General features: G+C 42.3%; 1 protein-coding gene and 1 long non-coding RNA gene across 3 annotated transcripts in view; one reads left to right on the forward strand and one right to left on the reverse strand.

Moving 5' to 3' along the window:
* LOC146042643 (uncharacterized) overlaps positions 1–26,369 on the reverse strand; it is a 447,704-nt gene that overhangs the window by 417,704 nt on the left and 3,631 nt on the right. Inside the window, exons 2-3 of one of the 2 annotated variants that reach the window (XR_014463954.1) lie at positions 9,131–9,346; positions 6,048–6,695 (exon numbers count right to left, since the gene is read on the reverse strand). This is a non-coding gene — a long non-coding RNA (uncharacterized LOC146042643). Of the gene's footprint in view, positions 1–6,047; positions 6,696–9,130; positions 9,347–26,369 lie in introns of those variants that run through there. The other variant, XR_014463953.1, reaches the window with a different exon arrangement.
* Positions 1–26,369, forward strand: part of ZMYND12 (zinc finger MYND-type containing 12) — a 333,883-nt gene that overhangs the window by 246,997 nt on the left and 60,517 nt on the right. The window lies entirely within an intron of this gene.

The following is a 26,369-nucleotide window of genomic DNA, read 5'->3' on the forward strand; positions in this document are numbered from 1 at the left end:
AATTATTTGACTGCTATTTTCGCCGTGCGAGTGACGCACCTTCCTGCATTATACTACTACATTGTGAAGGCACCGTGCGCAAGTTATTTGAAGTTTCTGGGAGTGCCAAGCCCTTGCATAATATATATATATATATATATATATATATATATATATATATATATATATATATATATATATTAGGGCGGAGTGAAAAAACTGAAATTGAGAAATTCAAAATCGGCTAGTGTGGGAAAGTTGTGACTTGACCTGAATAAGAAACGTGCAAAAGCTTTTTGATTTGAGTCAATATCTTCTGTTCTGGCAAGAGGCCTAAAGTTTCACTTTTTAGGTGAAAATAACGAAACCTATGAAGATGCTCCGATCTAGTTAAAATTATGTCAGGATGTCTTAGAGTGGTTCATTAATATACTTTAGCATAGTAAAAAACAGTACGAGATTGTATTAGTGCAAAGTGACTGACTGGCGGGAGAAAAAATCCCAAATAATTGACCCATTTTCATGGTCACAATTGTGAATATTGTGTGTTTTCTCCTGAACGTGTTTATAATAGAAGAAGCACAAATACTCTAAATGGAATTTCAGTGACACTGTGTGAAATATAACACTGCATAATAGCCCTTAATCAGACCTGATCGCAGTACAAATTTGTTCTCAAAATGGGCAAAACAAATGCTGCATTGCAGGTGGGGCAGATGTAACGTGCTGAGAGAGTTAAGTTTGGGTGGGGTGTGTTGTAACTGAAATCTAAATTGCAGCAGGAATTTACCCTGCACAGAAACAAAATAACTCAACACAAATGTAAAGGTGGCCATACATCTACAGATCGATTGTCAGATCTGGCTGGTTGGAACAAATACCTGGTAATATCTGAATGACAGTTTTTGGCAGTTTTCCAGCATTTCAAAGCAAAGTGCTCTCATCCATTACCAGTATTTTGTTCCAAACAGACAGATCGGACAATAAATCTGTAGATGTATGGCCACATTAACTCCCTCTGCACATGTTACATCTGCCCCACCTGCAGTTGCATTACAGCATATAAGTATGCCAAAGATAAGCCAATATATTAACAGTTAAATACATTACATGCTTTATGCTGTAATAAGTATTGCTGATCAATCCTGCCTAGCAGGGCCGTCTTTTTGTATGGGCTTAATGGGCACTTGCCCAGGGGCCTTAGGCGTATAAGGGCTCTATCTTGATAGCTGAGGATCCCCTTTTTCCAGGGATACCAGAATTTCGAAAATTGGCCCTGGGGAACTGCAGATATCCAACTTCAAAGCAGCAGTCCACATCCAACCTGTTAATTACAATTTCCAGTCATATTTCTCAGGTTCTCTCTGACACTAGCGGCTTGTCTCTATCATGCCCAGAACCAGAGATATCAGCCTTCAAGCAGCCGGTCCCTGCTCCAGCTCCAAACGTCTGGTGTAGTTTTATATTTTTGTCAATGAATTGCTCTGGCTCCTGATCTCTGATCTCCAAGTTCCCAGCACCTCCTGAAAGTTGGGACTCTAGGATTTTATACTAGGCTAAGAAATCTATTTCCAGATAATGGCGATATCTGCAGTCAAACAAGCTGCCCTTCCACCGGAAAATGACGAATATTAAGCCCACTCCATTATCCAACCGTCCCCTGTGTATAAAACACCCCCTACCTCCCTGGAAGTCATTTACAAGGGACCCTTCATACAGCTCAGTGCCCCCTTCCACACGTTAGTGTTCACCCTCCCACCACCTGTGCAGTAAAGGAGTAATTAGCAGAAGTTACTGCTCCAGGTCCTACATGTTGAATGGAAGATGGAGCACCCCCTGCCACCCGTGGGACATCAACGCTGCTGCTGATAGCACGCCCCACCCCTAGGAGGGGAGAATGGGTAAGGGCCCCAGTGCATTGCTTTGCCCAGGTGCCCACACTGCTGTTAAGATGGCCCTGCTGCCTAGAAATGAACACAGTGATTGGCATATATATACTGCTGGACACCACTCATAGAATGATTAACCTGTTATCTTTTGAATCAATGTTCTTGTTTTTTCCCCCCTAAACATTAGATGTACTTGTTTATTTATTTATTTATTTATTTACAGTTTCTTATATAGCTCAGCAGATTCCGTTGCGCTTTACAATAGTAGACAGTGATAAAAAAACTGGGTAATGACAGACAGACTTGGGGGTTAGAGGGCCCTGCTGCAAGCTTACAATTTATTACATCATAATACACTTCAACGTATTTCACAGTTAATATATTGGCTTATCTTTGGCATAATTATATGCTGTAATGCAGCCCAATCATGTTCCCAGTATAGGGGATGCAACACTGTTTTTCTGACAATAAACAGAAGTGATATGTAAAATGATACATTAGACAGTTTACACTGTTACTTGTAATACTTATTGTAACAGTTACTGTTTTTCAATAACAGACTGCAACAGTTATTTCTTATTTATATACACAGGATTGTCTATCTTTGTATATGCACTGCAAAGAGAGCAGCATAAATCCAATTTCATGTATTTCAGTGACACTGTGTGAAATATAACACTGCATAGTGGCCCTTAATCAGACCTGATCGCAGTACAAATTTGTTCTCAAAATGGGCAAAAAAATGCTGGACTGCAGTTGGGGCAGATGTAACATGTGCAGAGAGATTTAAGGTGGCCATACATCTACAGATTTATTGTCCGGTTGGAACAAAATCCTGGTAAAAGATGAGAGCAAATGACAGTTGACCATTTGCTTTGAAATGCTGAAAAACTGTCATTCAGATATTACCAGCTGTTTGTTCCAACCGGCCCAATCTGACAATCGATCTGTAGATGTATGGCCACCTTTAGATTTGTGTGAGTTATTTTGTTTCTGTGCAAGGTAAATACCGGCTGCATTATTTTTACACTGTAATTTAGATTTCCGTTTCAACACACCCCACCTAAATTTAACTCTCTCTGCACGTTACATCTGCCCCACCTGCAATGCAGCATTTGTTTTGCCCATTTTGAGAACAAATTTGTACTGCGATCAGGTCTGATTAAGGGCTATTATGCAGTGTTATATTTCACACAGTGTCACTGAAATTCCATTTAGAGTATTTGTGCTTCTTCTATTATAAACATGTTCAGGAGAAAACACACAATATTCACAATTGTGACCATGAAAATGGGTCAATTATTAGGGATTTTTTCTCCCACCAAAGTCATTCACTTTGCACTAGGACAATCTCGTACTCTCTTTTACTATGCTAAAGTATATTAATGAACCACTCTAAGACATCCTGACATAATTTTAACTAGATCGGAGCATCTTCATAGTTTTCGTCATTTTCACCAAAAAAGTGAAACTTCAGGCCTCTTGCCAGAACAGAAGATGTTGACTCAGATCAAAATGCTTTTGCACTTTTCTTATTCAAGTCAAGTCACAACTTTTCCACACTAGCCGATTTTGAATTTCTCAATTTCAGTTTTTTCACTCCGCCCTAATATATACTGCGTGAATATTTTCAAGACTCTTCTTCTGTACAGAACACGGGTGTCATTGACAAATTTATTGCACGCCAGCATCTGTCTAAATTTGACCCAGTGAGTTCCAACACATCTATTAAGACTTATACCCTTTCTTTTTGATGACTCTATGAGCCGATTTAATGCGGCGTCAGATGTGGTGCATAGGAACTTGAGCCGGGATGAGCAAATGGCTCTTAAAGTACTTAGTCAAGACAGGAGTATCACTATCCGCCCCGCCGATAAGGGGGGCGGGATAGTGATACAGGACTTAAGTGATTATTGTCTTGAAATTTGTCGACAGTTATCTGATGTGAATGTATATTGTAAATTGACAGCTGATCCTACATTAATGTTCCAGAATGAATTGTTTGCGATTATTGATGCTGCTGTGGTGGAAGGGCTAATTAGCGATAAATGTGGGATGGCACTTAAACCATCCTTCCCAGTTATCCCGGTGCTTTACACCTTGCCCAAGGTGCACAAGGATAGTGCACACCCCCCTGGCAGACCCATTATCTCTGCCAGGGGGAGTATCCTACAGCCGGTATCACAGCTGCTTGATATGTTGATACAACCTCACCTGTGTGTCCAACCGACATTCCTGAAGGACACGACTAATTTTCTAAACCATATCAATGTATTTGATGATTTACAACCACATACCATTATGTGCGTAATGGACGTGTCTAGTCTTTACACGTCCATTCCGCACCAACAGGGATTATCAGCTATGAGGGACTTCCTGTGTAACTTAGACAACTTCCAATTTAATGTTGACTTATATCTGCAATTACTCGAACTGGTTCTCACCAAGAATTATTTTATTTTTAATGGTGAGATGTATCTGCAGACGTCCGGGTGTGCTATGGGAGCAGCGGTGGCTCCGGCCTATGCGAACGTATTTATGTTCAAATTTGAACAGGAACATTTCTTCCAGCATAGGTATGGCCAGCACATCCGGGCATTCTGCAGATACATCGATGACCTGTTTATGTTTTGGAATGGTGGCATCGAATTGTTTAATACTATGATGGCTGAGATTAATGCAGCTGACACTCCAATTAAATTCACATTTAAAACAAGTGATAGCAAGATAGATTTTCTTGACGTGTCAGTTATCATTCATAATGGCAGTATCAGCACATCATTGTTCAGCAAAGCTACTGACCGCAACACATTGTTATTGGCCAGTAGCCACCATCCCCCTCCATTAAAGAAGGGGTTGCCATATTCACAAATGGTCAGGGCAGTTCGAATTTGTAGTGATCAGGATGCAGTGGAACAGGAATTGGACAGAGTTGCCGAGAAGTTTCGTCAGAGGGGATATTCCCTTAAGACGCTCAAAACGGCCAAAGAGAGGGCATTGAAGTTAAAGAGGAGTGACTTACTGAAACCTGCTGTTAAAACCCAGGGGGCGGTTTTTCCATTTATCTCACAGTTCGATACATCTAGTACAGTGGTACCTATTGCCAGTAAGGCACTATGGCCTATTTTGGCAAGTGATAAGGACTTACCGGCCTTTAGAAAAGTCCGCCCTCTGGCATGTTACACCAGAGGACGGAATCTAAGAGATATTTTAGTACACACAGATGTGTTTGGCTTTGATAAAATGACCACAGCTAACACGCTGGTGAAAGCACCAGGGTGCTATAGATGCCCGAAATGTGTCACCTGTGGCTACCTAATCACCTGTACTAAATTCAAAGACCCTCACTCCTCTAAACTATTCTCCATTCGACATGTTCTTACATGTGATACACGCTATGTTGTGTATATGGTAAGCTGCCCTTGTGGCTTATGCTATGTCGGGATGACATCGCGTAAGTACAAGGAAAGAATGGCGATGCATCGCTCGGCTATCAAAGCCTCCACCAGTGGCAAAGTAACAAGCAAGGTGGCTGAGCTACCAGTAGCGATGCATTTCAAAGAAAAGGGCCATTCGCTAGCATCTCTTAAATACCAGATTATAGACCATGTCCCTGAATCAATTAGGGGTGGAGACCGCTACAAAAAACTACTTAGACTTGAAGCTAAGTGGATATTTACGCTTAATACAGTAGCACCCCATGGCCTGAATGAGCGGTTGGTATGGAGTTAATTTATGTAACTATTAGGTTTTCTAATATCTTGTTGAGCTGTTTGATGTCCATCTGGGGCTATTGCTAGGTTCCATTCTATAATATTCTGTGATTTTGATGCCTACCCATACTCATGCTTGATCTGTGTTTTTCATTTGTTTGTTTGTTTGTATATATGCTTCTATCTTTTTTCTTATTTTTATTTTTTTCTAATTTTTTCTCATTATGTATTTGTTGGTGATGTCCTATATACGGTTGGTGATATTATTTTGTACACCATATGGGCAATTTACAGCTGGGTTGTCTGCCCGGGATAGTGTGAGTACCCGGGACGGCAGCTTGGCCGGGGTGTGTGGCCACTCACCTGTGTGGTCTGAGCTGTGTGAGAGACAGTTCAGCCACAGGGGATGGTGACTGGTCACACACGTGATACTGTTTGTCTACACTTTGTTTATTACTGTGCCCACTATTTTGATGTACTGTAGTCCGTACCCTTCATTAACATCTATTCTCACCCATGGCCTCAGCTGTGGCGTTACTATGGGAGCGACGCTAGCGTGGTGAGAGCCGTGGGTGTCCGCTCCGTAGGTGACGTCACGGTAGCTTGATGGGTTGCTAGGCTACCAGTGGAGCAGCGGCGGCCTGTGAGAGATGCCGTCAGCTGTTCCAGGTGCCGGTGCCGATCGAGGAGGCGATCGGTGAGGGTGCCAGCGTGGATACGCACATTACTGCAAGCCCGCCCCGGTCCGCAGGCAAGGGGCTTCCGGATAGTGTGAGTTGTGGGTGCTCCCGTCTGTGGTACGTGAGCGGGTCGCCGGCCGGCTTCTGGTTACCATGGCAACAGATCAGCGTGTGAGAGACAGTGATGCTGTTGCTGTGCGCCAGAGCCGACTGGCGTGCAGCAGAGGCGTGTCTGGCGTAGCTGAGGGCGTATTGGCGGCAATGTGAAGGTATTTAAAATGTGTTACATTGTGGTGATATTATTACCTGTTTGAAGTCTCTTGAGGAAGGGGTTGCACCCCGAAACGGCCCGTCAAGGCTCAATAAACATCTTTTCTTCAAAGAAATTGCTGCAGTGACGTGCTTGATCCTCTTGGGGATCCCTGCTTTGTATCCTAGTTTGGCAAAGGCACGCAGCATCGTTAAACTGATTGTGGGAGTGCCGGTCCACCACACGCTATATATATATATATATATATATATATATATATATATATATATATATATATATATATATATATATATATATATATATATATATATATATATATACACACACACACACTTTTGTGTGTGTGTATGTATATATATATATATATATATATATGCAGGGCTATTTTTCAGCAGGCTCCAGTTGGAACTGAGGCCCTTATTCTAGTTCACTCTTTCTGACAAAATATTTCTTAGATGGACAAAACCATGTGCACTGCAGGTGAGGCAGGTTTAAAACCCCACCCAAATCTAATTATCTCTGCACAAGTAACACCTGCCCCACCTGCAGTGCACATGGTTTTGTCCATCTAAGAAATATTTTGTCAGAAAGAATGAACTAGAATAAGGGCCTCAGTTCCTGCTGGAGCCTGCTGAAAAATAGCCCTGTATATATGTATATATAGAGAGAAAGATGTAGAGGTGTGCCTAAATGTGTTTCACCAACAACAGATTCATATTTAAAAATAGAATATGTTTATTCCAAACGGTAAAAAAGTATAAAATATATTTATTCTGAACAATATACAGAAGTTTTCCTGTGGATATTTTCACATAGGTGTATTGATTCCTGATTTGACCTTAGGTGTGTATTGGTCTAGAAAACCCTACGCGTTTCGTCCCTTGGGGACTTCTTCAGGGGTAATACACTGAGATCTATAATGGTAAACAATGCCGTGAATGGGTAATGTTTTATACCCAATGATAAAGAACAAATAGGATGGGAGGAAGGAACATACAAAGGAAAGAAAGGGTACTGGTGATCTTTAGCGTGAAAATAGAACTCTAAGAGAGAGTAAGACTAAGAAACTAGGGACCAGTAATCTGAATCACCCAGGTGTTAGAGTGTAATATGCATACAGTTCATATACCAGTCGGTTTGGCGGTTTTTACACATATAGATAGATAGATAGATAGATAGATAGATAGATAGATAGATAGATAGATATATATATATTGTAAGAAAAACCTCTGGGGTGTATAAATTGAAAATATAGCCAAAACTGGTATTCAAATATCACGATACGGCTGGTGTTCATATACCACGATACGGCTTCACGTGTATTAACATAGTCTGTAAAAATTGACATGGTACCAGTGAGCATACTTGATGTGCTACTCAGAAGGACCCATGATCTAATCATGGTTGATTTCTAGGGCAGCGGTTCTCAAACTGTGGGTCCTGACCCCGAAGTGGGTCCCTGCCTTCTCAGCATGGGGTCGCGACTCCATGTTGCTGACCATCAGGCTGATGACTTTTCTAATCTTAGTCAGTGATTTAAGGAGTCTGAATAATCTGTTGAGTTGTCTGTTATGATAGACTCCTCACATCACTTTGTGCCTCCACAATGCTGCCAGTTATGTGCTGTCTGCTGACTACACATGTGATGTGATGACCTTCTGCAGTAACTTGCTAGGGTCCTGTCATTATTTTTATTGTTTGATGGGGTCCCGGAGTAAAATAGTTTGAGGAACCCTGGTCTAGGGTTAATGTTAGCTACATAAGTATAAAAACATTTTGCAATTCTTAACCCCTTCCCGACATTTGACGTACATTTACGTCATGGTCGGGAAGGACTTCCCGACACATGGCGTAAATGTACGTCATGAGTTCTAACTGTCACCGCGTCTATAGACGCGGTGACAGTTTGGAGATGTCTGCTGTCCCTGACAGCAGACATCCCCCCTCGCCGCCCAGGGGGGGCAGGGATGCCCCCCCCCGGTCGGCGATCGCTGTGATTGGCTGTTCAAATCTGAACAGCCATTCACAGCGTTTCCTGTGTTACCGGCGGCTAAGCCGCTCGGTAACACAGAAAACGGTGGTGATCGGTGCTGTTAAATACAGCACCGATCACCACCGATGAGCAGGAGCCCCCCCACCCACTCACCCGGCAGCCCGGCAGCCCGGCAGGTCCTCACTAGGGGAAGCGCTGAGCGCACGCAGCGCTCCCCCCTCCCGCCCCCCCCCCCCCCCCCCCCCGCCAGGCTCAGCAGCAGCAGCAGCAGCATGAGCTGCTGTAAAAGTAAAAAAAAAAAAAAAGACACACTGAATTATATATATATATATATATATGTGTGTATATAGACATATATATATGTGTATATATATATATATATATATATATATATGTGTGTGTGTATATATATATATATATAGACACATATATATATGTCTATATATATATATATATATATACACACAGATCAGAAAAAAAGACTGGCACTCCGGGGTCTTCAAAAAGTGCTGTATTAAATGGCAACAAGCGTCCAACGTTTCGGGGGTTGTCCCCCTTTGTCAAGGTGCGTGGTGATAACAAGCAAAAACAAAGTGAGTGCTTACCTTATAAAGGGTGACATGTAGGAGACGTGCTCTGCCGTTTGCCGCGCTCCTGCCGCCGTCCGGCGTGTAAGACGGAAGTGACTGGGTATGACTCCCGTCTCCTTCCGATCAGTGAAGCGCTGTGGAGTGCAAGCTTGGTGGTCGTCATGGTGACCATCCTGTGTTGAATGCTGCGTGCCTGGCGGCTGGTGGTTGGCTCACGGCGTGTCACAGCTCCTATTACAAGGGAGACAAATTTACAATTAAGTGTATGCAGTACATTATATAGGGAATCTTGCGATATATGTGGATGTGACATGAGAGGGAAATGCTGCAGTGGAGAGTGATACAGATTAGTGTGAATAGCCAATGCGTGGAAAAGATGCGCTACACACTGTGTGCGCAATGGATATGTGGATCGTGAAAAATCTGTAAGATAATGACACCTCCTGCTGTGAATGGGGAATTCCTATGGTCTCATATGGGGACATATAACGGTATTCCTCAAAATCTGTGGTTGTCAGCATACTGTAGTTCATCTGGTGTGGCTCTGGATCTTATGTCATCGTGTTATGTATGGAATACCTTTAACCCCTGTTGGTATATCAAGGGTGCACTAAACGGTGTAAGGGGGGCGTCCTGTCTCTGACGTGGGTGTTATCAGGGGAAGAAGAAGCCCCCTCCAGGGGTTTCATTCTGAAGTTCCCTGTAATTAACTTTCTAGTGTGTAAAGGAAGGGGTATGAATACTCCTAAAACTATGTAATATCATTCTGGTATATATTTACACTAGGGCGCCAGAGAAACAGAAAAATGCGCAATATTGGTTAAGCCATAAATGTATGACAAAGTTGCCAGTGGCCACTGAGTATTACCTATAATGTATCCTAGATAAAAGGGAGACATGTATACAAATTACTGCACTGGGGCCGAAATTCGGCTCATGTGGGGCTGCTGAGGGTCACAGAGTTAAGGTGTACAAGTTATACTACATTGGAAGAAAATACAAAGGATAGTGAGATAAGAAGGAGATGAAAAAAAGCACACTGGAAGCTGGTAAGCCTACGCCTGTGTCGGCTTAGTCGACACATATATTACATCATGTTTATACAATAAGAAAAGTACAAAGGATAGTGAGATGAGAGGAAGCTGAAGAAAAAGCACACCTTAGAATGTCAGTCTATATCAGATGTTGAATACCTGCGACATATCAATAATACACTGGAAACAATTTAAAGGATAGTAAGACAAGGGGAAGATGAAGAAAAAGCACACAGCGCTTCACTGATCGGAAGGAGACGGGAGTCATACCCAGTCACTTCCGTCTTACACGCCGGACGGCGGCAGGAGCGCGGCAAACGGCAGAGCACGTCTCCTACATGTCACCCTTTATAAGGTAAGCACTCACTTTGTTTTTGCTTGTTATCACCACGCACCTTGACAAAGGGGGACAACCCCCGAAACGTTGGACGCTTGTTGCCATTTAATACAGCACTTTTTGAAGACCCCGGAGTGCCAGTCTTTTTTTCTGATCTACCTGTTCTCATAGATGGGCACCAGGGCAGCTGGACGTTTGCGGTGAGTGCCGGGCCGCACCCAAAATATATATACACACATATATATATATATATATATATATATATATATACACACATATATCTATCTATCTATCTATCTATCTATCTATCTATCTATCTATCTATATATATATATATATATATATATATATATAGAGAGACAGATAGATAGAAAGATATTCCCGACATATGACGTATATATACGTCATGGTCGGGAGGTACTTCCCGACCGGAGACGTATATATACGTCATGGTTTTAACTGTCACCGCGTCTATAGACGCGGTGACAGTTTGGAGATGTCTGCTGTCCCTGATTCCCAATCAGCGATCGCTGTGATTGGCTGTTCAAATGTGAACAGCCAATCACAGCGTTTTCTGTGTTACCGGCGGCTAAGCCGCTCGGTAACACAGTGATCGGTGGTGATCGGTGCTGTTAAGTACAGCACCGATCACCACCGATCGCCAGCCCGCCCCCCTCCCACCCGGCAGCCCCCCCTCCCACCCACCCGGCTGCCGCAGTGCCAGCACCCCTCCCACCCCCCCACCAGCCGCAGCGCCAGCCCCCCTCCCAAAGCTGGTGAGCAAAATGGGGTCACATGTGGGGGGGTTCCACTGTATTGGTGCTTCGGGGGTCTTGCTAATGCGACATAGCACCCACCATTCATTCCACCACCAAATATCACTCCTTCCCTTCTGAGTCCTGCCATGCACCCAAATGGTATTTTTTGGTCACATGTGAGGCATTGCCGTACTCGGGAGAAATTGGGGCACAGATTTTGGGGTGCTTTGTCTCCTTCATTCCTTGTGAAAATAAAAAATTTTGAGCCAGAAATGCATTTTTGTGTAAAAAATTACATTTTTTTACACAAAAATGCAGTTCTGGCTCAAAATGTTTCATTTTCACAAGGAATGAAGGAGACAAAGTACCCCAAAATCTGTGCCCCAATTTCTCCCGAGTATGGCAATGCCTCACATGTGACCAAAAAATATCAGTTGGGTGCATGGCAGGACTCAGAAGGGAAGGAGTGATATTTGGATTTTGCAGCACAGATTCTGGTTGAATGACCCCTGAAGCACCCATACAGTGGAACCCCCCCCCCACAAGTGACCCCATTTTGCAAACTACACCCTTCAGGGAATTCAACAAGGGGTATAGTGTACATTTCAAACCCCCAGGGGTTTCACCAATTTTGATACAACTGAGCTGTGAAAATGAAAAATTTAATTTTTTACACAAAAATGCAGTTCTGGCTCCAAATTTTTCATTTTCACAAGAAATGAAGGAGACAAAGCACCCCAAAATCTGTGCCCCAATTTCTCCCGAGTACGGCAATGCCTCACATGTGACCAAAAAATACCATTTGGGTGCATGGCAGGACTCAGAAGGGAAGGAGTGATTTTTGTATTTTGCAGCTCAGATTCTGGTGGAATTTTGGTGGGTGCTATGTCGCATTAGCAAGACCCCCAAAGCACCAATACAGTGGAAGCCCCCCACAAGTGACCCCATTTTGCAAACTACACCCCTCAGGGAATTCATCTAGGGGTATAGTGTACATTTCAAACCCCCAGGTGTTTCACCAATTTTGATACAACTGAGCTGTGAAAATGAAAAATTAAATTTTTTACACAAAAATGCAGTTCTGGCTCCAAATTTTTCATTTTCACAAGGAATGAAGGAGACAAAGCACCCCAAAATCTGTGCCCCAATTTCTCCCGAGTACGGCAATGCCTCACATGTGACCAAAAAATACCATTTGGGTGCATGGCAGGACTCAGAAGGGAAGGAGTGATTTTTGGATTTTGCAGCACAGATTCTGGTTGAATGACCCCTGAAGCACCCATACAGTGGAACCCCCCCCCCACAAGTGACCCCATTTTGCAAACTACACCCTTTAGGGAATTCATCTAGGGGTATAGTGTACATTTCAAACCCCCAGGGGTTTCACCAATTTTGATACAACTGAGCTGTGAAAATGAAAAATTAAATTTTTTCATTTTCACAGCCCAGTTGTATCAAAATTGGTGAAACCCCTGGGGGTTTGAAATGTACACTATACCCCTAGATGAATTCCCTGAAGGGTGTAGTTTGAAAAATGGGGTCACTTGTGGGGGAGGTTCCTAACTTTTAGCATCTTATGGTGCCTAGAAACCTACATGGTGCCTAAAAAATAATCTCATAAAAAGGAGGCTCCAAAATCAAGTAGGTGCTCCTTCTATTATGAAGCCTGTGGTTTGGTCAACGTGCACACTAGGGCCACATATAGGATATTTATGAAAACAAAAGAATTGGGGGAATCAATTTTTAGTCACATTTCTCTAGTAATATGTACTGTGTTCCTTAGAAAAATGTATTAAAATTGCAAATCTGCAAAAAAAATGAAATTTTGAAATTTCACCTACACTTTGTTTTAATTCCTGTGAAACACCTAAAGGGTTAACAAACTTCCAACATGCTGTTTTGAATACTGTGAGGGGTGCAGTTTTTGAAATGGCATCATTTATGGGGGTGTCTCACATACAAGTCCCTCAAAGTCACATCAGAACTGAACTGGTCCCTAAAAAAATCAGTGTTTGAAATTTTCTTGAAAATTTGAGAATTTGCTATTCATATTGTAAGCCTCCTAGTGTCCAAAAAAATTAAAAGGAAGTTGAAATAATGATGGAAACATAAAGTAGACATATGGTCTATGTTAGTTATTAACTATTTTGAGTGGTATGATTATTTGTCTCACAAGCAGAAAATTTAATATTTTGCAAATTGCTAAATTTTCCATTTTTTTCCGACATTTTGGTATTTTTCACAAAAAAACACAGACTGTATCGACGAAAATTTACCACTAACTTGAAGTACAATGTGTCACGAAAAAACAATCTCAAAATCACTGGGATAAGTAAAAGCAAAAAAAAGTTATCCCCACTTAAGTGAAACCTGTCAGATTTGAAAAAAAGGGCTCTGTCAGGAACGCAAAAACTGGCTCTGTCAGGAAGGCGTTAAACAAGCCATTTCTCATTTTACACAAAATATACAAATAGGATGGAATCTAGCACCTTCAGAGGATAGGTGAATGGTATAAACCCACATTAATGGACATATTGGAGGAATTAACATTACGCTGCTTTCAATTCATATTGGTGTTAAATATATATTACATCGAATAAAAAATATTCATGTCCAACATGCGTTTCAAAGCCCGATGGGGATATTCACAAACGTATGGTTTCACATCATAATTCATATTAAATGGATACTGTGTTGAAAGCAAAATGTACATACCAGAAATAGTGTATATAATTCAACACCTCTCCAGCTAGTGTCTTTTCCGATTCGGCAGTATATTCCAAAAATAATGGTAATAAATACCAATCTGAAAGAAAAAAGTGGTTGTGGTACCAACCTATTAGGCGCCTGTGGTGGGATGATTTGTAGAGCTGCTACTAGAAAAGGGGGTGAGAACCCCTTTAGGAATACAAAAATACAGAAAGGAAGATAGTAGCGCTAGACAATATTGGATAAAAAATTGACAAGGTTTATTACACACAATTAAAAATAGCACAAGAAATGAAAAATATTACTATGCATATGCAATAGGCTAGGCACCTAGTACGCTAATAATGGTCCATTCCTAGTACACCGCCAAGTAATTTGTTCCAGTAAAGTATCCAGAGTTGGAAAATATTCAAAGTGGGTATAGTTACCGGAGGGAAGTGTCCAAATAGAAGATAATTAATCCTTGGTAAGGAAAGCAAAATTGCTGAAGTCTTCAGGTGGTTTAGGTGGAATTCCCGAATATTGTTGCAGAGATAAATATAACCATCGGTCGGCTCTTGTGGTGGCTGGTCTGGGCCAAATAATAGCGAAGGTAGCTTTAGAGGTGCCAAGATGCCTGCGTCTGACGCGTTTCGATGTCCCAAGGTACAGCTTTATCAAAGGCTTTGATAAAGCTGTACCTTGGGACAGCGAAACGCGTCAGGAGCAGGCATCTTGGCACCTCTAAAGCTACCTTCGCTATTATTTGGCCCAGACCAGCCGCCACCAGAGCCGAACTATGGTTATATTTATCTCCGCATCAATATTCGGGAATTCCACCTAAACCACCTGAAGACTTCAGCAATTTTGCTTTCCTTACCAAGGATTAATTATCTTCTATTTGGACACTTCCCTGCGGTAACTATACCCACTTTGAATATTTTCCAACTCTGGACACTTTACTGGAACAAATTACTTGGCGGTGTACTAGGAATGGACCATTATTAGCGTACTAGGTGCCTAGCCTATTGCATATGCATAGTAATATTTTTCATTTCTTGTGCTATTTTTAATTGTGTGTAATAAACCCTGTCAATTTTTTATCCAATATTGTCTAGCGCTACTATCTTCCTTTCTATAAATACCAATCTATTTAGGTGTAATATCACTTTTTAAGTGTAGTAGATAATGTCAACATTCTAGCATAATACATGGTATATTTAGATAAATAGTTCCTTAATACAAATGTTCCATCTTCCCCCTTAGATTAGTGTTAAATCCATTTGGTTTATTCACTAAAAAACACATAGCCAAATACTAGGTCAATCACATCCATTTTTTGCAATTCTTAGATAAAACCCCATAAATAAATTATTAATTAACCCCATAAATAAATTATTATTACTATTTTTAAATATGAATCTGTTGTTGGTGAAACACATTTAAGCGCACCTCTACATCTTTCTCTCTATCTCTTTCCATTGGACTTCTATTAACAGCAAAGCCCTAGAGTAGTGCTGCTTTCCAAAAAGCGCAGGACAAGGTCACAACCCCCCTTCCTATTGTGATATGTATGTATGTATGTATATATATATATATATATATATATATATATATATATATATATATATTTATTTATTTATTTATTTATTAACAGTTTCTTATATAGCGCATACATATTTTGCAGCGCTTTACAGAGAATATTTGAACATTCACATCAGTCCCTGCCCCGGTGGAGCTTACAATCTATATTCCCTAAATACAGACATTCTAGGGTTAATTTTGTTGGTAGCTAATTAGCCTATCAGTATATTTTTGGTTTGTGGGAAGAAACCGGAGTACCTGGAGTAAACCCACGCAAGTATGGGTAGAGAATACAAACTCTGCACAGTTAGAGCCATAGTGTGAATCAAACCCATGACCTCAGCGCTGTGAGGCAGTAATGCTAACCATTACACCATCCGTACCGCATATATATATATATATATATGTGTGAAAAAAGACCGTCGTTTTGCGCTATTCTCAGCAGCTACTTTATAAGACCTCCCTGTTAGTGGAGGTCAACATCGATAGAAATGTGCACAGGGAATGGATATAGAGAGCGCTATATAGAAACCTCCACCTTACTGTGATATTAAAAAGTGGGTTCAAATTCTTACGATTTGTAAACAAATTTTATTTAAAAAATATGTGACATGGTCAATGTCAGACACTGTTAACATAAAACATGATAAAGTTATGATACAAGAATTTCTGGTGAGTCGAGACCCAACGCGTTTCGCCGATGAATGACTTCTTCAGGGGTAGTGGACTCTATGAGAACATAAACAGCCCTTTAGATACTTTTAGTTGTAGTATATGGTATTTAATAGTATGTGGAGTTGTATATACATACCGGGATTCTGAGCTTAGGAAAGGTCTAAAATGGAGTTTTTAAAAAAACTTCTTATGACGCTAAGATGACGTCTAAAAAATTAAAAACATGTATATAAATAGTCTGATGGAGAGTGAGCATGTGACGAAAGATTGTGAGTAAGCAGGAGGTTGCGTGTTGAACCTCTTGGAGGGTACATACCCTATGATGTTAGAGGGTCTGTCATACAGATGTCTGTCATATACTTATGCGGGTAGCGCTGTCCAAGGGTTAGGTAAAAACCTAAATAATGATGGGCTTTAATTAGTTTCAAATATAGTGTCTATTGTTGTTTTCAAAAATTCACTGTTGATAAATTTTCCTAGAAGGTTTCACCACAGAAATTTATACTAAAAACATGTCTGCCTGGGAATAGTGGGAAACATACTGATTCCTTTTAGAGTTTGGACCTAAGTTCATAATAACAATCCCCATGTGTATACATGGTGTGTTTCACCCTAGTGGTAGTGCAATGTATAGCACCTATAAAACTGTGCTTTACAATTATATTTTCAATATGTGATATTGTCTAATCTTATGCTACGAGATAACACCTTTTAAAAAAATATTTTTTAACCTTAATATTTTTAGGGCTATGACAGTTAATTATGCCACTGATTACAATGGTACCTTAATTATATATACATATATTATAATTAGACATTTATTAAAAAATAACATCCATCAGAAGGTATGAAAAACTATTCAGATAGAGCTTAATGTCGGCACACATCTAGCATCCTAATGCTGTAGAACTCTATTTGATTCTGGGACTTACCGGAGGTGTATCGATCGCTCCTTACAAGTGTCTGCATGCAGAGTACTGTTCCGTCTGAGCCCCATTTTATATGGGGCTCAGAAGGAACAGTACTCTGCAGGCAGACACTTGTAAGGAGCGATTGATACTCTCCGGTAAGTCCCAGAATCAAATAGAGTTCTATAGCATTAGTTTATTGGATGTATGTATGATTGATACCTCTCCGGTAAGTCCCAGAATCAAATAGAGTTCTACAGCATTAGGATGCTAGATGTGTGCCTCCCATCATGTTGTTCTTCCTGCTGATATGTCAGCGGTTGTTTGTTTATTGGATGTATGTATGATTGATACCTCTCCGGTAAGTCCCAGAATCAAATAGAGTTCTACAGCATTAGGATGCTAGATGTGTGCCGACATTAAGCTCTATTTGAATAGTTTTTCATACCTTCTGATGGATGTTATTTTTTAATAAATGTCTAATTATAATATATGTATATATAATTAAGGTACCATTGTAATCAGTGGCATAATTAACTGTCATAGCCCTAAAAATATTAAGGTTAAAATTTTTTTTTTTTTTTAAAGGTGCTATCTCGTAGCATAAGATTAGACAATATCACATATTGAAAATATAATTGTAAAGCACAGTTTTATAGGTGCTATACATTGCACTACCACTAGGGTGAAACACACCATGTATACACATGGGGATTGTTATTATGAACTTAGGTCCAAACTCTAAAAGGAATCAGTATGTTTCCCACTATTCCCAGGCAGACATGTTTTTAGTATAAATTTCTGTGGTGAAACCTTCTAGGAAAATTTATCAACAGTGAATTTTTGAAAACAACAATAGATACTATATTTGAAACTAATTAAAGCCCATCATTATTTAGGTTTTTACCTAACCCTTGGACAGCGCTACCCGCATGAGTATATGACAGACATCTGTATGACAGACCCTCTAACATCATAGGGTATGTACCCACCAAGAGGTTCAACACGCAACCTCCTGCTTACTCACAATCTTTCGTCACATGCTCACTCTCCATCAGACTATTTATATACATGTTTTTAATTTTTTAGACGTCATCTTAGCGTCATAAGAAGTTTTTTTAAAAACTCCATTTTAGACCTTTCCTAAGCTCAGAATCCCGGTATGTATATACAACTCCACATACTATTAAATACCATATACTACAACTAAAAGTATCTAAAGGGCTGTTTATGTTTTCATAGAGTCCACTACCCCTGAAAAAAGTCGTTCATCGGCGAAACGCGTTGGGTCTCGACTCACCGGAAATTCTTGTATCATAACTTTATCATGTTTTATGTTAACAGTGTCTGACATTGACCATGTCACATATTTTTTTAATAAAATTTGTTTACAAATCGTAAGAATTTGAACCCACTTTTTAATCACAGTAAGGTGGAGGTTTCTATATAGCGCTCTCTATATCCATTCCCTGTGCACACACACATATATATATATATATATATATATATATATATATATATATATGGTACTTGTTTCCTATCTGGGCGCCCGCTACGTTAATTGCGCACCATGCTATTCTCCGTATAAAAATCGGATCGCATCGCATCGGATACCACAAATGCACATACACGATATTGAACGATGCGATGCGATCCGATTTCGTTCCCGCTTTGATGGTTGGCCCATAGGATATATAGGAAACCCCCCCCCTGATGGTTTAAAATGCGCCTCCATTGTTAACGCCACCCCAGTATTGACGTCAACCCGAAGCGTGGCGAGCGGCGGCGGTACGCGTCCTCCGACTTTTTCATACCCCCACTATCCACGTCGGCGTGGAGTTGAGAATAGAATAGTGTGGCGAGCGCAGCGAGCCACCGAGCCCGAAGCGTGGCGAGCGCAGGGAGCCCCGCGGATACTTCACAGGTATCCGTGTCCCCTCGCGGGCTTCACAGGTATCCGCGTCCCCTCGCGGGGCTCGCTGCGCTCGCCACGCTTCGGGCTCGGTGGCTCGCTGCGCTCGCCACACTATTCTATTCTCAACTCTACGCCGACGTGGATAGTGGGGGTATGAAAAAGTCGGAGGACGCGTACCGCCGCCCCTCGTGGGGCTTGCTACGCTTCGGGTTGACGTCAATACTGGGGTGGCGTTAACAATAGAGGCACATTTTAAACCATCAGGGGGGGGTTTCCTATACAAATCGTGGGTTTGCGGGGTTATTACATTGAAATCAATGTAAAATCGGGTCTCAGGGACCATTTAACATTGATTCCAATGTAAAAATCGGGGTTGATCGCGTCACCGCATGCGATGCGATCCGATTTAAAATGAAATCGGATCGGATAGCATCGTATGCCATCGTACATCATCGCGTACCGAATCCGATGCGATGCGATACGATTTCATTACGGTGCCGTACGTTGAAAACCTGGGCGCCCAGATAGGAAACAAGTACCATATATATATATATATATATATATATATATATATATATATACACATACATACATACATACATACATATATATATACTGTATATTTATTTATTATACAGAGATGTACAGACTCGGATTCCAGAGATCCGAGCCCCCACGAACATCATCAATCCGAGCACAGTTCCGAGCAGCGGAGATTCCCGCCTGACTCGGGTCCGGCCGGACGAGCAAAACGTAATTGCGTGGCGCCAGATTTTGCGAGGCTTTAAATAGCGGCTCCCACACCTGCCATCTTCACTCCAGTCTAGGAGCGGGTTGGGAGAGGGTGTGTTGGTGCTGCTGCTGGGGCTTAAACTTGAGCTTGACCTTGAACTCAATATTTTTTTCGCTGGGGCTGTCTGCTGGGGCCTGTCTCCCTCAGTGCTGCTGTGTACTCTGTTCTCCTCTCTGCTTAGGGTGGGATCACCCTAGCAATGAGGACAGTCGGCTCTAACTGTGTACTGTCTCCTCTGTGCTGAGGCCTACCTCTGGTGCTGTGCTGTACCTAATATATTATTAATATATATATATATATATATATATATATATATATATATAAATATATATAGTCCACTGGTGCTGCCTGCTATTGCCAGTACCTACTCAGTCCACTGATGCCCACTGCCAGTGCCACTGCCTACCTAGTAGTTTCTCTACCTACTAGGCTGCTATATTATTTAATTAAAAAATAATACCTGTCCTGCAGTGCTGCCTGGAACTGTAATATATAATTCTGCTGGACTGGTGCACTACCCAACCAGTACCTACTGCAATATAATTAATTATTATAAATTCTGCTGGTGCACATATACTAGTATTGCCAACGTATCTACCTGTCTTGTGCCTAGTAGTACTGCTCTATCTATCTGTCTGGTGCCCACTGCCAGTGCTACTGCCAAAGTACCTAGTAGATTAGTACTACCTACCTACTAGGCTGCTATATTATTTAATTAAAAAATAATACCTGTCCTGCAGTGCTGCCTGGAACTGTAATAGATAATTCTGCTGGACTGGTGCACTACCCAACCAGTACCTACTGCAATATAATTAATTATTATAAATTCTGCTGGTGCACATATACTAGTATTGCCAACGTATCTACCTGTCTTGTGCCTAGTAGTACTGCTCTATCTATCTGTCTGGTGCCCACTGCCAGTGCTACTGCCAAAGTACCTAGTAGACTAGTACTACCTACTTACTAGACTGCTATATTATTTAATTTAAAAATAATAACTGTCCTGCAGTGCTGCCTGGAACTGTAATAAATAATTCTGCTGGACTGGTGCACTGCTTAACCAGTATCTACTGCAATATAATTAATTATTATAAATTCTGCTGGTGCACATTTACTAGTATTGCTGACGTATCTACCTGTCTTGTGCCTAGTACTGCCGTATCTACCGTCTGGTGCCTAGTACTGCCGTATCTACCTGTCTTGTTCCCACTGCCTAGTTCTGCCATACTGTATCTACCTGTCTTGTGCCTAGTACTGCCGTATCTACCATCTGGTGCCTAGTACTGCCGTATCTACCTGTCTTGTGCCTAGTACTGCCATATCTGGTGCATACCTACTGACGTATTATTTGCACTCCAGTGTTGCTGTCCTATTACATAACTCCACAAAAATAACGGAGATCCAAAATATTGAGGATAAAAAATAGGGAAAGATGAAGATCCACTTCCAGATAGTTCTGAAGCTGCTGCCTCTAGTCATGACATAGACGATGAAATGCCAACAGCGTCGCCTGCCACGGCCGATGCCCAGTGTGAAAGCAGAGGGCATGTACAATCGAAACCAAAGTTACGTAGAAGGTTTGGAAAAAGTAAATGTAAATCATTGGAAGAGAAACTTAAACTTGGCAATATGCCATTTACGACACGGAGTGGCAAGGAACGGCTAAGACCATGGCCTAAGTTCATGACTAGTGGTTCAGCTTCACATGACCATCAAAGTCCTTCTCCTCTCTTCCCGCCCAATAGTAAATTTAAGAGAGTTAGGCTGACACGGACTAAGAAAGCTCAGAAAACAACTCTGCCTTCTAAAGACATATCCCAAATCCCCAAGGAGAGTCCTAGGGTGTCGGTGGTTGTGATGCCGGACCTTCCCATCACTGTACATGAAGAGCAGGCTCCTTCCTTCATTTGCAGTACGCCCTCTGCATATGCTGGAAGGATCACCCACAGTCTAGTTCCAGATTTTATTAATGAAGGTGATGTTGTACACCAGGAGGATATTGATGTAGCTGGCGCTGAGTAGGAAGTTGACGAGGATGATGCAGAGGTGGTTTGCTTAAATGACGCACCAGGGGGGGATGAGGCACCTGGGGCGGGGGGGAGTTGTTGTCCATGGGATGAAAAAGTCCATCGTCATGTCTGGGCAGAGGACCAATAAATCCACCTCTACGGTCTGGATTTTTTTAAATCCGAATCCGGACAACAAATGTATTTCCATTTGTAGCATATGTAAAACTCCAATAAGCAGGGGTAAGGCTTTTGCCCACCTAGGGACATCCTCCCTTCTACGTCACCTAAACAACCTTCATAAATCAGTGTTTAGCTCGGTAACTGCGGCTAGCAGTCCCGGGACACCTAAATCCTTTTGGAGCCAAGCACCTGAAAAGCACACCACCAACTCCCTCCTCGTCAATTTCCTCCTCGATCCGGATCGGGGGGAGTCCTGCAGGACTGACTCCATAGATTCCTCTGGAGGATCCTGCAGTGCTATGCCTACTACTACTGCTGCTGTTGCTGCTCCTGGAAGTCAGTCATCATCCCAGAGGAGAAGTCGTAAGACTTCTCCGTCTTTCACTAAGCAATTAACCGTCCAACAGTCGTTTGCCATGAGGACGGAATACAACAGCAGTCATCCTATGGCAAAGGGGATAACTGCGGCCTTGACAGCTATGTTGGTGTTAGACGTGCATCCAGTGTCCGCCATCAGTGGAGTGGGATTTAGACGGTTGATGGAGGTATTGTGTCCCTGGTACCAAATCCCGTCTAGATTCAACTTCACTGGACAGGCGATACCCTCGATGTACAGGGACATCAGAAAAAGTATCCTAAAAAATGCGGATGTACCCACTGTCCACTTACCTACAGACATGTGGACAAGTGGATCAGGGCAAACTAAGGACTATATGGCTGTGACATCCCACTGGGTAGATGCATCGCCTTCCGCAGCAGCAGCATCTTCTGCACGCCAGCTCCTTCCAAGGCAGGCTACTCTGTGTATCATCGGTTTCAGGAAGAGGCACAATGCTGACAACCTCTTAGAGAGGGAAATCATCTCCCAGTGGTTTACCCCCCCTTAGACTCTCCTGGGGATTTGTGGTGTCGGACAACGCCAGTAACATTGTGCGGGCATTAAACATGGGCAATTTCACAGCATTGCATCAGAAGTGATAGGAGATGCTTGCGTTGGCCCGCAAAATTTGCGGACACTTTCGTCATTCTGCCACAGCCTGCCGAAGGCTGGAGCAGCAACAAAAACTCCTCAACCTGCCCTGCCATCAGCTTAAACAAGAGGTGGTGACGTGCTGGAACTCCACCCTCTATATGTTGCAGAGGATGGAGGAGCAGCAAAAGGCCATTCAAGCCTACATGGCCACCTATGACATAGGCAGAGGAGCGGGGCTGCACCTGACTCAAGCGCAGTGGAGGCTGATTTCCGTGTTGTGCAAGGTTCTCCAGCCATTTGAACTAGCCACATGTGAAGTCAGTTCCCACACTGCCAGCTTGAGTCAGGTGATTCCCCTGATCAGGCTGTTGCAGAAGTAGTTGGAGAAAGTGAAGGAGGAGCTAAAGTGTTGTGATTCCGCAAAGCATGTCGCTTTTGTGGATGAAGCCCTCCATACACTTTGCCAGGATATGAGGGTGGTCAATCTGTTAAAGTCAGGAATACGCTCTGGCCACCGTGCTCGATCCTCGGTTTAAAGCTTATGTTGTGTCTGTTTCCGGCGGACACAAGTCTACAAAGGTGCAAAGACCTGCTGGTCAGGAGATTGTCATCTGAAGGGGACTATGACACGGCCCCAGCTCCTCCTTCATTTTCTCCCACACCTGTGCCTGTGAGGAAACAGCTGCAATTTCCCACAAAACCAGGAGGTAGTTTTGACATTTGGTCCAGACTCAAGGACCTGGCAACGATTGCTGGCATGTCTACTGGCGGTGCAATGGATGCTGTCACCATTGAAAAAATGGTGGAAAATTACTTTGGTGACAGCATCCAAGTAGACATGTCAGACAGTCCTTACCTGTACTGGCAGGAAAAAAAGGCAGTTTGGAAGCCCCTGTACAAACCGGCTCTTTTTTACCTGAGTTGTCCCCCCTCCAGTGTGTACTCAGAAAGAGTTTTTAGTGCAGCGGTGAACCTGGTCAGTGAGCGGCGAAGGAGGTTGCTTCCGCAAAATGTTAAGAAGATGATGTTTATAAAAATGAATGATCAATTGTTCAATGAAGACCAGGAATTGCCTCCAGAGATTAAAACGGAACCTTTGATAGTGGAGTCCAGCGGGGACGAATTGATAATCTCTGAGGATGAGGAAGTACACACTGAAGAGGGCGAGGAATCAGAGGAGGATGACGAGTGACGATGACATCTTGTCGCTGTAGAACCAGTTTATACAGGGAGATATTATGAATTGTTTTTTTTGTGTGGGGGCCCAAACAAACCAATCATTTCAGCCCCAGATTTGTAGGCTCTGTCGCTGAAAAGTTTGGTTTGTTAAAGTGTGCATGTCCTATTTTCGCAACATAAGGGTGGGTGGGAGTACCCAAGACAATTCTATCTTGCATCGCCATTCATTAATCCCACTTCCAACAGTCATTGGGTAACTGGACTTGTGTTTCAATGCATACAACTGTTTGCATTCTTCTTGACAGTGGTAATAAATGTAATATATTATAGTCAATCACAGAGCTGACCAATCCCACTGCTGAGATTAATTGATTGCTGCGCGAATCACCCACTGCCTTTAGTAAACAAGCCAGATATGATTAGGAAGGAAGCTACCCGTAAGAAATGGTATACAGCTCCAACCCAGGGGTAAAAGTTGTCCTAGAGAGGTGGAGGAACTCTTCCATTTGCCACCTAGTAATTGATTAGCCCCCTCCACTCATTAGGCAATGATTTAGGAGACGACTGGTAATAAATTAATAATAGTCACAAAATTAAACAATCAGATTACATAAATTAATAATAATAATCATAATCACACAATCAAGCCACATAGGGGTGTTGTTGGATATTAAACTGATCAAAACTGTTACACACTTGCAGAGAAACTCTGTGCTGCACGAAACGCCCACCGCTCCTTGGCTGCACATGGCAAATACGATCAAGCCAGATAAGGGTCTTTTTGGGGCCTAGTTTTTTAAACTGTTATCCTGTCTGCCGTTGCAGTGCCACTCTTACATGAGCCACGTGTTTGTGCCGCACACTTGTGTGGCTTAGCATAGTTATCCAGCTACCTCTGTGCAACCTTTTGCCCTAAAAACAATATTGTGAGGTGTTCAGAATAGACTGGAAATTAGAGGAAATTAATGTTATTGAGCTTAATAATAGTGTAGGAGCAATAAAAAAAAACAAATTCTGCGATTTTAGCAGTTTTTATGCTTTAAAAAAAAAAATTAAGGACCCAAAACCCAAAATGTTTAGGGGGTGTTTTGCCAAAACCCATTAGAACCTAAAACCTGAAGGTAATCAGAACCCAAAACGCGAAAAGTGGCCGGTGCACATCCCTAATATAAACCCACACACAAAAACACATCATGTACACACAAACACATACCATAGATACACACATCATATACATAGCATACACACATGCCATACCATACATACACACCCATACCATACATATACACACACACATCATGCACACACATACAGATGGAGCCTGCCTCATTCAGCCGGGTGATGGTGGTTGGAACGGCAACCGCCAGCGCTGGAAGGGGACAAGTGCACACGGGACGCTCGCACGTCTCCTTCCAACAGAGCCACCCTCCACCGCCTCAATGCCGCTCTCCCATTGGTGCCTGCAGCCCCCCCCCCTAACCCTGCCCGTCTCCCTGAAGCAGAGAGGGGCAGGGATTCCATCCCCCAGCCACCGAGATACTGGGACGCCAGTGTGTGTGTGAGACACTCGCACTTCCATTCAGATGGAGCGCCTCTCCGCCGGCGATCACCAGCGGGGTGATTCTGGCGATTCCCGGCACTGAATGAGAGGCGTTCCATCTGTACCATACACATATGTGTAATAGAGAACAAAGAGTGGTCGTGAACAGTGCCGTTTCAAATATGATACCAGTACTAAGTGGAGTGCCATAGGTTTCGGTTCTAGGGCCCATTTTATTTAACATTTTGATAACATAACAATATTGGGTTACTCAGCAATGTATCTATCTTTGCGGACAATACAAAACTGAGCAGAGTTATTAAATCATCAGAAGATGTCACTACGCTTCAAAATGATCTTGACAATCTAGATGAGTGGGAAAAAAGTGGAAGATGAGGTTCAATGTGGACAAATGCAAGGTCATGCACCTTGGGAGACATAACCAGTGTGCTAGTTATAACCTAAGCGGGGATGAACTGGGTAATTTAGTTCTCAAAAAGGATCTACAGTAGGAGTCCAAATAGACAACAAACTGGGGTGTAGTGCTTATAGCAACAAAAAGGGCCAACAAAACTCTAGCATCTATTAAAAGGGGCATGGAAACTAGGGATTCAAAAGTAATTGTGCCTCTGTACAAATCATTGGTTAGACCGCACCTCGAATACGGAGTACAATTCTGAG

Source organism: Crinia signifera, chromosome 19 (genome assembly GCF_055691185.1).
Source record: "Crinia signifera chromosome 19, ASM5569118v1, whole genome shotgun sequence".
NCBI classification, from domain to species: domain Eukaryota; kingdom Metazoa; phylum Chordata; class Amphibia; order Anura; family Myobatrachidae; genus Crinia; species Crinia signifera.